Consider the following 13,788-nt stretch of genomic DNA (forward strand, 5'->3'; position numbering starts at 1 on the left):
AACTAGATCTTCAATATTTTCAGTCTGAATGTGAAGTTCTTCGAATTCGCTTGACAAACTTGGATCTGAACTTCAAATTATTGACAATGAAATAAAAGAAACAATATACAATTATACCACAGAAAACCTAATACTAGAAGATTTACACTATACTTTTATACGAAAGAGACAAACTATAAATAAAATCATTAACTGAATGAAACAATAAAAAAACAGATAGTATTCAACATGCAACAAACAGTCAAGATTTTGAAACTGTGCAACTAATACAACAAACAAGCACTTCTCTAATTATTGATTCATCTCTATCTGATAATGATTTACCATCAAAAAACCACTAACGACCCCAATGAGCAATAAAAATAAAAAAATAACTCCTAAAATTATAAATTTATCCAAAATAAAATTATCAATGTTACAAATATCTCTATTAATCAGAGGTCCTAAGTTTACTCCCACAACCAAAGGTAAATTATTTTCAGTGAAATCCGATTTGAAAGAATTTATTAGGAAATTGATCATCCATGAACAGTTTTATGATAAAGAATACAGCGATGAATCCTTAGTAAAAGATAAATCTAATCGGGAAATGTTCACATCCTCTTTTATCCTCTTTTATCAAGCATTGTACAATAAATAAATAACTTAGTTCCTGGTGAAATGAAAGTAAAATATAACATTACAAAATAGGGGCGTGATGCCTTAAAGGAACTAAAGAGTAACAACAAAATAATCATTAAATCTGCTGATAAAGGAGGCTGTTTAGTTCTGATGGATGCAGATTACTATAGAGATAAACTTGTGTACCATGACCATTTATTAACTGAAACATATTAAAAAGTTGATAGTAACACAGATGAAATATGCTTTAAGAAACTTAAAAATCACGTGGATAAATTTAAAGAATGTTTAACAAAGAAAAAATTTCTTATCTCAAAAACTATGAATGGAAAACTAGCAATTTTTATGTGTTACCGAAAATTCACAAATCTAACGCGATAGAAAATTTTATAAAAGAATCTAATAAAGAATATATTGAATGTTTTTGCTCCAATGATCAAAACGGAAGACCAATAGCTGGAGGTTCTTTTTCGCCTACCCAGCGCCTTAGTGAACTCGTTGAAAAAATCTTATCACCTGTTGTACCGAAATTAACAACATATATCGAAGATAATTGGCATTTCATTAGAGTACTACCTAATAATATGGAGTACCAAAATACTACTTTATACAGTGTTGTAATTTCTAATCTTTATGCTAGTATTTCTCATGAACAAAGTTTAGAAGCAATTAAATTTTGGATAAGTAAATTACTTGATGATATGCCTATCAGATTTTCGGAAGCTTTTATTTTAGAAAGCTTTTATTTTAGAAAGCTTTTATTTTTTATATCTAAATTATTAGATATCTAAATTACAAAAGCCATCACCCTAAACACACAAAAGAAAATATACCTTTTACATTAGCTAAACGGATCATTTGTTTTGTGATATAATACTAATCCTTAACAAGCCAAGCTCGAACATAACATTCTTTGTTCGAGCTCGGCTTGTTAAGGATTAGTATTGTTTGGGTTCGGCTTGTTTTTCATGTTGCTCGAGCTCGACTGGTTTAAAATTCAAAATAATTATTGTAACCTGGTAGTTTAAAGCTCGTTTAGTAAAAAAAAATTGTTCGTTAAAGGCTCGTCTGTAAATAATGCAAGTCCAAATCAACAAACAACATAAACAATCATACAGTCTATTAAACATGCAAATAAACAACATAATAAAATAAGATCCCACAAATCTAATAGTTCAAAATAAAAGTTAAAACTAATAGTTCAATGTTCAAACTAAATGTTCAAAGTTCAAACATAATGTAAACTCTCACAAACATAATAATTCCTATTAAACACTGCACTCTAATAGTTCAAATTACATTTTCACAAATATAAGTCTTGCTCTCATTGCATTGGATAAATAAATATAAATATATATATATATTCGAACGTTAATCGAGCCTATATGAATGAGCCTATGATGTTCAAGCTCGGCTCGTTTAATAAACGAGCCTAATTCTTTGTTCAAGCCTGGCTCATTTACCATTCGAGCCAAACATGAACGAGCTCTTGTCGAGCCGATCACCGAGCGGTTCACAAACACGAGCTAGGATTTACAGCCCTTATTGTACTATCACAACGCCAACCAAAAAATATTTTAAGACACATTGGTATATCAAGTTTTAATAAGAAACCAGTTTTTATTAACGATGAATGTAAGGTTTTAAAATGCGTATCAAAACGTTGTAAGTTATGTACAATGTATCTTCAGCTTGTTAACTATTTTACCACATCATCTGGTAAAGTATGGTAGATTAAAACTTCAATATCATGTAATTCAAAAAATATTATTTATTTCCTATCATGTAATGGATGTGATAGAAAAACAACATACATTGGTAAAACTAATAACCTAAGGTTAAGAACTAATCTACACATCTACACATGCAGAATAGGTATTGGTTCAGATAAATTTGATCAGCATGTTTTCAATTGCCATAAAAATGAACCTTTTTTTAAATTATTTCCAATGAAAAACTCTCAAATAAGAATTTACTTTTTGTTAATGAAGCTCACCTACATAAACAGGGACATGATATAATGAACATATAATGAACATATAAACAGGAAGTAATTATTTTCACAATACTTATAAAATTTTCCTTACCAACAAGTATCAAGTTATGCTATATTTTTTTTAATTATAGTTTTTTATATAAACCTTAATTACTTCCTTTTTAAACTTTTTCAATATAAAGAGTTTTTTATAGTTTTGTAAATCTCATACACAGCTGAAGACTTAATATGAAAGGCCTTCTGCGTTAAAGAAAAAAATTTAAAATAATTGTCAAAATTTAACTAATAAAGATATTTTACTTATCTTAGTTTGAATAGTTTTTCTTTTGTTACCTGGAACATTTACTCATATATATAGTGTGGGTGTGTATATATATATATATATATATATATATATATATATATATATATATATATATATATATATATATATATATATATATATATATATATATATATATATATATATATATATATATATATATATATATATATATATATATATATATATATATATATATATATATATATATATATATATATATATATATATATATATATATATATATATATATATATATATATATATATATATATATATATATATATATATATATATATATATATATATATATATATATATATATATATATATATATATATATATATATATATATATATATATATATATATATATATATATATATATATATATATATATATATATATATATATATATATATATATATATATGGGAACACGGGTTAAGATGGCGAATGGGGCAAGATGACTTTTATAAAACAACTTGACAAAAAAAACATAAAACAACTCAACAAAAAAACTTAAAAATGGGTGAAAACGAAACTATATTTCCATCTTGTATTTTAAAACACGAATTGGTTTTTTAAAATACTATTAAGGGAATTTTATGCGCATAATATTATTTTTTGCGCTAAAAAAAATACCTAGCTTCCGGTTTGTAATATTAATTCTATATTTGTTTTTCTCACACACTTTGTAAATATATTTACTCAATATATATACATTTGCAAATACCCCCGAGGGTATAATAAACATTATAAACGTTATATACAATGTAATAAATGACACACCCACAACGTTCCTTCTGTCGCAATACAACAATAGTTTATATATAATACAGTTATTTACACTAATTACAACACCCCTTGATCTCTAGATCACAAAGTCCGCATACTTATTCGGAAACCTCCGCACTCGCGTCAATCTTCGGAGATTTAGGTTATCCGCGATGGGTTATTCCGATTCTCTGATAGACAAGTCAGCTACAATGGGAGCAGGACGGACGTCCGACATGTGTCTCGGCAATCCATTGATTTCTACCGAAACTCCTCGTCCTTCATCTGAGACTCTTCCTCTGTTCCATTCGCTCGTGCATTTTGAGTCAGGTGGTTTTACAAATACTTATTGTCCTTGTGTATAGTTGTGGAGAACTTCCGCGTTAGTTTTGGCAGAAATTGTGTGTGGTTTCCACTCGTAGGAAAATATAGCTTTGTAGGGGAGCGATGTTTCCTCGCCATTTTTTCTGGGAGCTATGTTATACCAATTTTAACGGGTCTTTGCCACTTCTAGCTGCCATGCGCTTGATTGTGCGATGATGACGTTCAACAATTCCATTTCCAGATGGCCTGTAAGCGCAACGAAACAAGATGGACACTCCCCAATCTGCGCATAATTCACCAACGAGTTTTGAGCGAAAAGTCTTGCTGTTGTCAAGTAGAACTTGCCACGGAGGTCCTCTTTCTCGGAATATTTCTTCTAAATGGAAGCACACTGTTGTTTTTTTCTCGTTCTGTAGCCTTTTCCAAATTGCAAACTTGCTCCTTTTTCCACAGTCAATAATAGACAAATAAATCTCTGATTTGTAGTGGGTTATGTCAATAGCCAAACGATGCCAGCTCTTTCCAACTTCAAGATTTCCTTCTTCCCATCTAATCGGCGCAGGATCCACCGATAAACATCTTTCGCAATTTTTTACGACTGATTTAACGTCTTTTGCAAACTTTCTCCTTCGGATATGTTTGTTTCATCAAATAAAGTGTTCGATTGACTCCAAAGTGATGAAGATTATGAAACGACTTCACATCAGGCGGTACTATGTTTGCTGTCATTGCAGAATGGTTTGCATGCAGCCAGTTCTGTGGTACCCTCGTAAGAGCATCGGCTTTGTTTTCTGCTGACTTTACCAGGAAAAGTTTTAATTTTATATTGCACTCCTTCACAAGGTCTTCAATTAACGACAACCGGCAATGGACAAGTGGTTCTCCAAGACCGTGTACTTGAACGGGTTTGTCACCGATAATTAAGGATCTCAACCAACCGACAACAGTAGCCGAATCACACTTTATGTTAATACATTCGAATCCCCATTTTGTTGCTAGATTAATTGCTTTTATCACGACTTCTAACTCTGCAAGAATAATATGAGCCGTATCATCTTGTTTCCTCAGCCACGAACAGTCTTCTACTATTTCCCCAGCCACTTCCAAAACTATGCCAACAGCTAAACTGCTTGCATCGCACCACACTGTTGCTTTTGACGTTCCATGACCCATGAACGGGATCTTCCTTTGTAAGTCTTTCATTCAAACTGCTTACTAATTTAACAACTCGTTCGTTCACTAAAGAGTCCCATCCACAACTACTCGAAACTCTTTTTAGATAGCTGCACGAAGGGCGCAGCCAATTTGCTATTGAAAAATGTCCGGTCAGCTGTCCGTACCAAGAAAAGATTTGCCGACGTGTCATTATTCCTTTTGGAACTTTGGGTATGTTGTCACGTTTCCAACGGATTTGGTTGCATTGTTTGTACACTCGCAATCCAAGCACACGACCACCGACAAGTTTTTCTGGCAACTTAGAATCCAAGCCATATTTTTTCAAGAGTTCTTGAACTCTGCAACTTGACACTATGTTATTGTTGACAATGATATCATCAATAAATGAATCCGTCCCAGACTTGACAAATTTATCTAAGGATAATACCTTTTTTAAGATTTTAGTCATTATTCTGGGCACCACATTTAAACCAAAACCCAATCTTGTTAGACAGTAACGCTGCCCTTCATATTCCACAACTTGATATTTCCATAATGCTTCGTCGACACGAATTTGCAGGTACGCTTTCTTTAAGTCGATTATCTCAAGATTTTCTCCCAACTTTCTCCAGTTGCGAAGTTTGGTACTGCAAACATCGCCATCTGCAGTATGACTGGATACAAATTGATTCAACTCCCGGTAGTCCATCACCGGACGTATTTTTAACTTATTTCGTTGAGTTACTGCTATCAATGGAACGATGCTATTACATCTCCCTTCAAATGGTTTCAGCCATCCCTGTGCTATCCATTCACTTATTTCCATTGCGTACTCACTTTTAACGTCCTCAAAGATATGATAGTTTGGAATTTTGTTAGTTAAAGTTGGTGGTTCCATTAGCCATTTCCAAGACACGCTCCAACTGCCATTTTTGAATTCTGCTACGAAGTCTTTATCAATCAGCTTTAGAATAGTAGAAGAGGATACTTCACTCGTTTTTTCTTGAGAAACAGCAGTAGCACCGATAGTTAGTTGTTCCACATTGAAGTTTATGGATTCGCCGTCTCTCCCGACTTGGACACCTCCAAGCAGTCGTATTGCGTCCATACCAAGTAGCATTTGATATTCGGGAACATTGTCTGCCACCAGGCATTTCAAATCGATGGTGGTATCATTTATAGAAAGATTAACAACAATCTGGTGTTTTATTTCAATTGAGTTTCCATTCATTATAACAACCTTTTCTCTTGCGAGTTTGACATTTTTTGCGTTTACAATTTCCCGACTTAAAATGGATTTGGAGCATCCAGTATCCAACAATGCTTTTATTTTTCTTCCATTAACATATACGCAGAGAGTTGGCGGTTTTAAATTTTGTGGGAAACCGCTCGCACAAAAACGGGTGGCTTCCCTTCCACGTTTTTTGAGTTCGTACACTTTTTATAGCAGTGCAGGGCCAGGTGATTGTCCATTCCACACACAAAGCACCTCTTCTTGTCAATTTCTTCGATACAATTTCGACTGATATGTCCATCCTCGCCGCAACGGTAGCAAGTTACGGTCTTTCTTCCGCGTCCTTGAGGAACCTGCCTTGGACTGATGGCAACAGGATTCACGCAACTAACAAAACATGATTCTTTACGACGTAAAATTACCAAACTTCTTGATTTTTCAGCGATCTGGTACAGCGACATTGTTGATATTGAGCATGCGGTTTGCAGCTGTTTTCTTGCTTCATCAGGTATGCTGTTAGCGGAGAAGCAGAGAAGGCAGTAGTCAGTGCATTTTTCACTTCTTTGTAGTCTTCTTTTATTTCATCACTAAGACCTTGATAAACGCTACGCCAGAGAGAAATAAGGGGAGCACCACATGCAACTCGTCAACTTTTTGAAGTTTTGCAACCAGTTCCGATTTCTGTATCCATTCTGAAAACTCACCCGAACCATCGTATTGCGACACCAAATCTGCAAACTTTATCACTATACTCATTGCCGAAATAGCTTGTAATATTAATTCTATATTTGTTTTTCTCACACACTTTGTAAATATCTTTACTCAATATATATACATTTGCAAATACCCCGAGGGTATAATAAACATTATAAACGTTATATACAATATAATAAATGACACACCCACAACGTTCCTTCTGTCGCAATATAACAATAGTTTATATATAATACAGTTATTTACACTAATTTCACGGTTATTCAAAATAAATGGTGTCCTTCAGGTGAAACTTTTTTAGAAATATTTTTTTGTGGAGCGTGTTTATTTTGTGTTACTTTAGTTAGAGTAGTAAGTATATTTCAAATTTGTATAAAATTAGAGGCACAATTTGCAAAATAAGTCATCTTGCCCCAGTCACATGACCAGATAACAAATTTATAAACTTATTATTTTAAATTTTATTTCAAATTTTTCAATTTGCTAATTAAAAATCAATGCAGGCAATGAATTATTATGGTATAAAACACTGACAAAGTATTACTGTTCATGACTGAAGGCTTTATAACTCAGGCTTTTCAAAACGCTCGCCATCTTGCCCCATTTTCCCCTATATATATATATATATATATATATATATATATATATATATATATATATATATATATATATATATATATATATATATATATATATATATATATATATATATATATATATATATATATATATATATATATATATATATATATATATATATATATATATATATATATATATATATATATATATATATATATATAATTGTTTACTGTCTCTAGAAGAAAAAACTAATGATTGCAAAATTCTACAGTAAACATTTTAATTTTATTCCACATTTGTTAAGAAATGAATTTCATTTTTGAAAACTCAATTTTGAAATCTTTCAAAATAGTTATTAAAATATTAAAATTGAATCTTTAGTAGAAGGTAAAGAAGAGTCACAAAAATTAATAGTTGCAAATGCAAATAATAGTGAGAAATTAATAAAAAGATATTGAAAAAAAGCGAAACAGAAAAATGAAAACATAGAGTTATTATTGAGAACCAGGAATACCAAATTGTTATTTATTTGCTGCTGCTCATCACACTGAATGGCTAGGCTCTAAATCCACTGACTCAGCTGGCACTAAGCCTATAATTTCTGCATTTCTTATCTCTTATTCAGATAAGTAATGTTGTAACTTGTTTCCTCGACAACCCTAATCCCTTAACGTCACCCCTTAATTTTTTTGTATTGTCTCTTACCCAAGCTTGTGTTCAGTTTTACCCCATCATTGTACTACTTCCTATTACCTTTAAACTGACTGGGATTCGTTTCGTAATTGTCTTTGTGATGGTCCTTGGGCTAATATCTTTTCTCTCTTCACTGAAAAATGGACTTCCTATATAATCTCCTGGAATGGAGGCAGGAATGAAAGCTTTTATTTCTTCTCATTGGTCAAGTCAAGCCTCCATTCTACTCCATGGTTTTCACCTCCTTATGCAGCTGCTATATCTAATCGTTATCTTTTTAAAAAGAACAACTCTCTTGAGAACAAACGCCTATTAATTATTTAAATTGATATAAAAAGAAAGTGTCTGATGCAAGCTCCATTATTCTTAATTCACTAAATCTTGCATCTAATCTCAGAAGTTAGGCTCTAGATACTTTTAGAAAATCTTCAACAGCATCATTAACAAAAGTAGGTCTGACATTCCATCTCTCATTCACAGAACTAATCTTATCACCTCTCCCAAGGATAAGGCAGAACTATTTGCAAAGAATTTTTGTTCTAATTTGACACATGAATCTTTCAGCCATACTCTTCTTTCCATTCCAATTAAACAGGTTAACCCATTGTTAAACATTCAAATCGCTCCAGCTCCCATTACTAAAGTCATATCTCAATTAAACTCTTCTATGAGTTGTGGTCCAGACAACATTTCTGTCATTAAAAAAATTGTTCTCTAGAACTTTCTTAAATTTTCTCTTAACTATTTAATAAGTGCTTGACTTAATCTTTTCTACCTACTGGAAAATAACTGTGGTTCCAATTTTTAAAAACTATGGAGATCATTCTTTTTTAAGGTTCTACCTTTGGTCATGTTTTGTTTCATCTTATTTCAACCTTAACAGATAAGCATCTCATAAGGTTGCTTCTCTTTATCCTGCTTGCTATTTTTTTACTACTGATTCCATTCTCTACCTTTTTAAATCTTTCATTTGCCCCTGTATTATCTCTTGTTCCAAATCTCATTCTCGATTGTACCTGAATTTTTATGTTCTTAGTTTTAGTTGATCAACTCACAACTTGATTGGATATTTTGCAACATGTATTTTTAATCATTCTATGATTCTAAAACGTCAAAAAGTCATATCACTTGCTTGCTCAATAAAATAAAATAAAAAGAAAATAAAAAAGGTGTGTTGAACAACATTGTAAATGTATATTTTAAAAAATAAAGGTTTTCTGGCTTAAATCTGGGTTCCATCTACAATTAGATAATACAGGGTTTTGCAAAGTTTAAGTGCACGTTTGCAAAGTTATAAGTGCATTTATAAAATTAATTTTTACTCATATAATAAATATCAATGGAAAGAAAAGTACGGAAAACAATTCACAGAAGAAACTAAAAATACGATAATTTTAATGAGAAATTGTGAAAAGTATTCAATCAAGGATATATCCAATGCTTACAATTTAACTCAAAATGCTGTAATTCGTGTTATAAAAAATAGTGATAATAATATACCAATCACGTCCAGGGGTGTGGTGGTTCTAAAAAGCCCATGCAGGATTTTTATTAAAAGGTTATATATGCGGGATTTTACCATATATGCTTGATGAAAAGGCCCATACGAAAAAAAAAATGTATATGTATGTAAGTATGTAAATATATATACTTACACATGTAAATATATATATTACAATGTATATATATATATAAATATATATATATATATATATATATATATATATATATATATATATATATATATATATATATATATATATATATATATATATATATATATATATATATATATATATATATATATATATATATATATATATGTAAATTATGTTAGTGTATTTTACAAATAGAGTGCTCAATGTTCTTAAAGAACAGAGCAATAATTAATTAGTAAAAAACACTTATCTAACTTTTATCTTCGACTTGATGTTTCACCATTGCTAGATCATCAGGAAGCTTCATGATAATCTAGCAATGGTGAAACATCAAGTCGAAGATAAAAGTTAGATAAGTGTTTTTTACTAATTATATATATATATATATATATATATATATATATATATATATATATATATATATATATATATATATATATATATATATATATATATAATATATATATATATATGTATATATATTTATAATATATATATATATATATATAATATATATATATATATAATATATATATATATATATATAATATATATATGTGTGTGTGCATATATATATATATATATATATATATATTTATTTATTTATATATATGTATATATAAATATATATATATATATATATTTAAATATATACATATATATTTAAACATATACATATATATTTAAACATATATATATATATATTTAAATATATATATATATATATATATTTAAATATATATATATATATATATATATATATATATATATATAAATATATATGAATATATATGTATATATATATATATATATATATATATATGTATATATATATATATATATATATATATATATATATATATATATATATATATATATATATATATATACATATAATAACTGATCTTATTCTAATAAATCATCAATACAAACCAACAAGTTGATATGATACTATTTGTAATTAATAATATTGTTTGTAGTACTTCAAAATAAAAAATGGTTACAACGCAGCGTTTGGATTTCCTTAAAACACAACTTAATCGCAAGCAAATACGATTAGTATTTTATTGTTTGAAGAACATAGTCTAAAGTAAACACAAAATTAAAAATTAAAGATTTTAATTTTTCTATTTCAATATATATATATTTTATTGTATAATAATATAAATTTTTTAATATTAATATTATTATACAATATTTTGTAATATATATATATTAAAAAGAATTATATTATTATACAATAAAATAAATATTGAAAATCTTGAAAAATAATAAATTCTTTTTACAGATAGTTTATGCTTTTATTTAATTCGGTGTTTTAACTTTTTTTAACATTTTCGCATAGGGTAAATACGCCAATAGGCGTATCCCGCATTCCAATGACGTTTTGATGTAATGACATCAGGCAATGATAAATGTAATAAAATATCACATCCGCCTAAAATATCACATCCCCCATAGAAAAACCGAAATCGAGAATGCGTTTTCAAGTTATTGCATTTAGAAGTGTATCTCGTAGTCCGAAATATTTATGTACAAAAGCACTAAAATTAAAAACGCAACGATCAAGATTCATAAAACAGTTTGTAAATAATATACTATAAATGAAGTCAGCATTAAATGGTAATTCATTTTAAATTCATACTTATGAAATTTTGATCTTAATATATTGCGTGACAATGATTATATAGATTACACATGAGGGATGTGATATTTTAGATACCAAATACTAATACTTTTCATTATTTTAAATGTTACACAGGGGGGATGTAATATTCTAGAAGCCTGGATAAGGTGGATGTGATATTTTACATAGGAATTTTAGCTTCTTATTGTGATATATATATACAGATTACACATGGGGGATGCGTTATTTTAGATACCAAATACTAATACTTTGCAGTAATTTTAATGTTACATAGGGGGATGTAATATTTTAGAAGCCTGGATAAGGGGGATGTGATATTTTACGTAGGAATTTCAGCTTCTTATGGTGATGTATATATATATATATATATATATATATATATATATATATATATATATATATATATATATATATATACAGATTACACACGGGGGATGTGATATTTTAGAAACCAAATACTAATACTTTGCAGTATTTTAAATGTTACATAGGGGTATGTAACATTTTAGAAGCCTGAATAAGGGGCATGTGATTCTTTACGAAGGAATTTCAGCATCTTATTGTGATATGTATATAAATTATACATGAGGGATGTGATATTTTAGATACCAAATACTAATACTTTGCAGTATTGTAAATATAATTTTTAATAAAAATCACAATATTTTTTATTCTTGGCATGTTTCGTAGTCATACTACATTTTCAAAAGATTTAATTTACAATTAAAACTCTGGTAAATAATTTTAAACCTGAAGACAATACAGAGAAAAAATTAACGGACAAATAAACTTGTTACAAACCAATTAAAAATTACATATGAAATAAGTTTTTGGACCAGTTTCACTTCCGCAAATACAACACAAACTATCCTGCCAACATTTTTGACCTATTGATTTAGCTTTATCAATTTTTTTTTGTTTCTTTTTAGATGTAATTTTATATGAAAGTAATATAAATATTTTTAACACTATAAACAACTTTACTAACCTCCTTCATTTAATAGTCGTTGCATCCACTTTCTTCCTATATGCATTCACTTCAATTGGAAAGGTGGTCACCAATTCTTCTACATTTATGTATATATATCACAAGTGAGAAAATTCACACGCATTTTGAAACTCAACAGTTGATGTTGTAAATGCCAAGATTACTTGTACACATAATGATAATAATAATATATGAATAAAAACAATATTATATAAAATATATCATTTTTTCATGTCGTTAAATAATGTTACCTTAAGGCAGAATACTCCACATGATATACTGTCAGCTTGTTTAGCATGTGGCGATGTTAATATTCTAAACTTTACAATAATACCATATCTCTGTTGTAAGTAACGACTGAAGTATAATAGTAGAAAAATTATAAAAGATGTAAAAACAAAATTTTGAGATACCGATCACTAGATTAAAAAGTCATCATACTTCGATTTGGATAATTTTTTTTTTTTATGAAATTAATCGGCTCTCCCATAGGGTTTATATAATGAATGGTTTTATCATCTGGTTTAATTATCTAAAACAGAAGTAAGTTTCAATGTTAAGTTTTAACTTTGGTTCCCTGTAATAATGCTCACTGAAAATTAGGTTTCTTGAACTCAAAGAAGTTAACTATTTCAAAGAACTATTTTACATACAGCCAGTGTCCAATAGAATTTTGCCACCATGCAGCATATTAACATTTCTAATTTAAAGAGCTCTTTCTGTAAATAAATTTGTATTAATTAAATTATATATATAAATATATATATATATATATATATATATATATATATATATATATATATATATATATATATATATATATATATATATATATATATATATATTAAATTAAAGTTAAGTGACTAAATTGGTTAAGTTTTCAATATGAATTTTATTTTTTTCGATTTTAGCTTTAACTTAATCTTCATTTGCGGGGAAAATACCGACCTCCTAAATAACAAAGCATACTGTTATTGGTATACTGAAATATGAGTGTAAAGTAAATATAATTGCTTAAAATGATATCCAAATATACTTACTTCTTTGAACTCACTTCTGCAAACCGGGGAACGACCAC

The 13,788-nt window shown here is 28.7% G+C and overlaps 1 protein-coding gene across 12 annotated transcripts in view; it reads right to left on the minus strand.

Moving 5' to 3' along the window:
* Positions 1-11,394, minus strand: part of LOC136084552 (uncharacterized) — a 38,862-nt gene extending 27,468 nt beyond the window's left edge. For 2 of the 12 annotated variants that reach the window (XM_065804681.1, XM_065804682.1), the window contains exon 1: positions 11,008-11,159. The gene's annotated coding sequence lies outside the window, so the exon portion shown is untranslated. Of the gene's footprint in view, positions 1-3,451; positions 3,535-3,582; positions 3,840-11,007; positions 11,160-11,360 lie in introns of those variants that run through there. The other 10 variants (XM_065804683.1, XM_065804690.1, XM_065804692.1 and 7 more) reach the window with 10 other exon arrangements.
* Between the last annotated feature and the right edge of the window lie 2,394 nt (positions 11,395-13,788).

This window comes from Hydra vulgaris, chromosome 09, assembly GCF_038396675.1.
Source record: "Hydra vulgaris chromosome 09, alternate assembly HydraT2T_AEP".
NCBI classification, from domain to species: Eukaryota; Metazoa; Cnidaria; class Hydrozoa; order Anthoathecata; family Hydridae; genus Hydra; species Hydra vulgaris.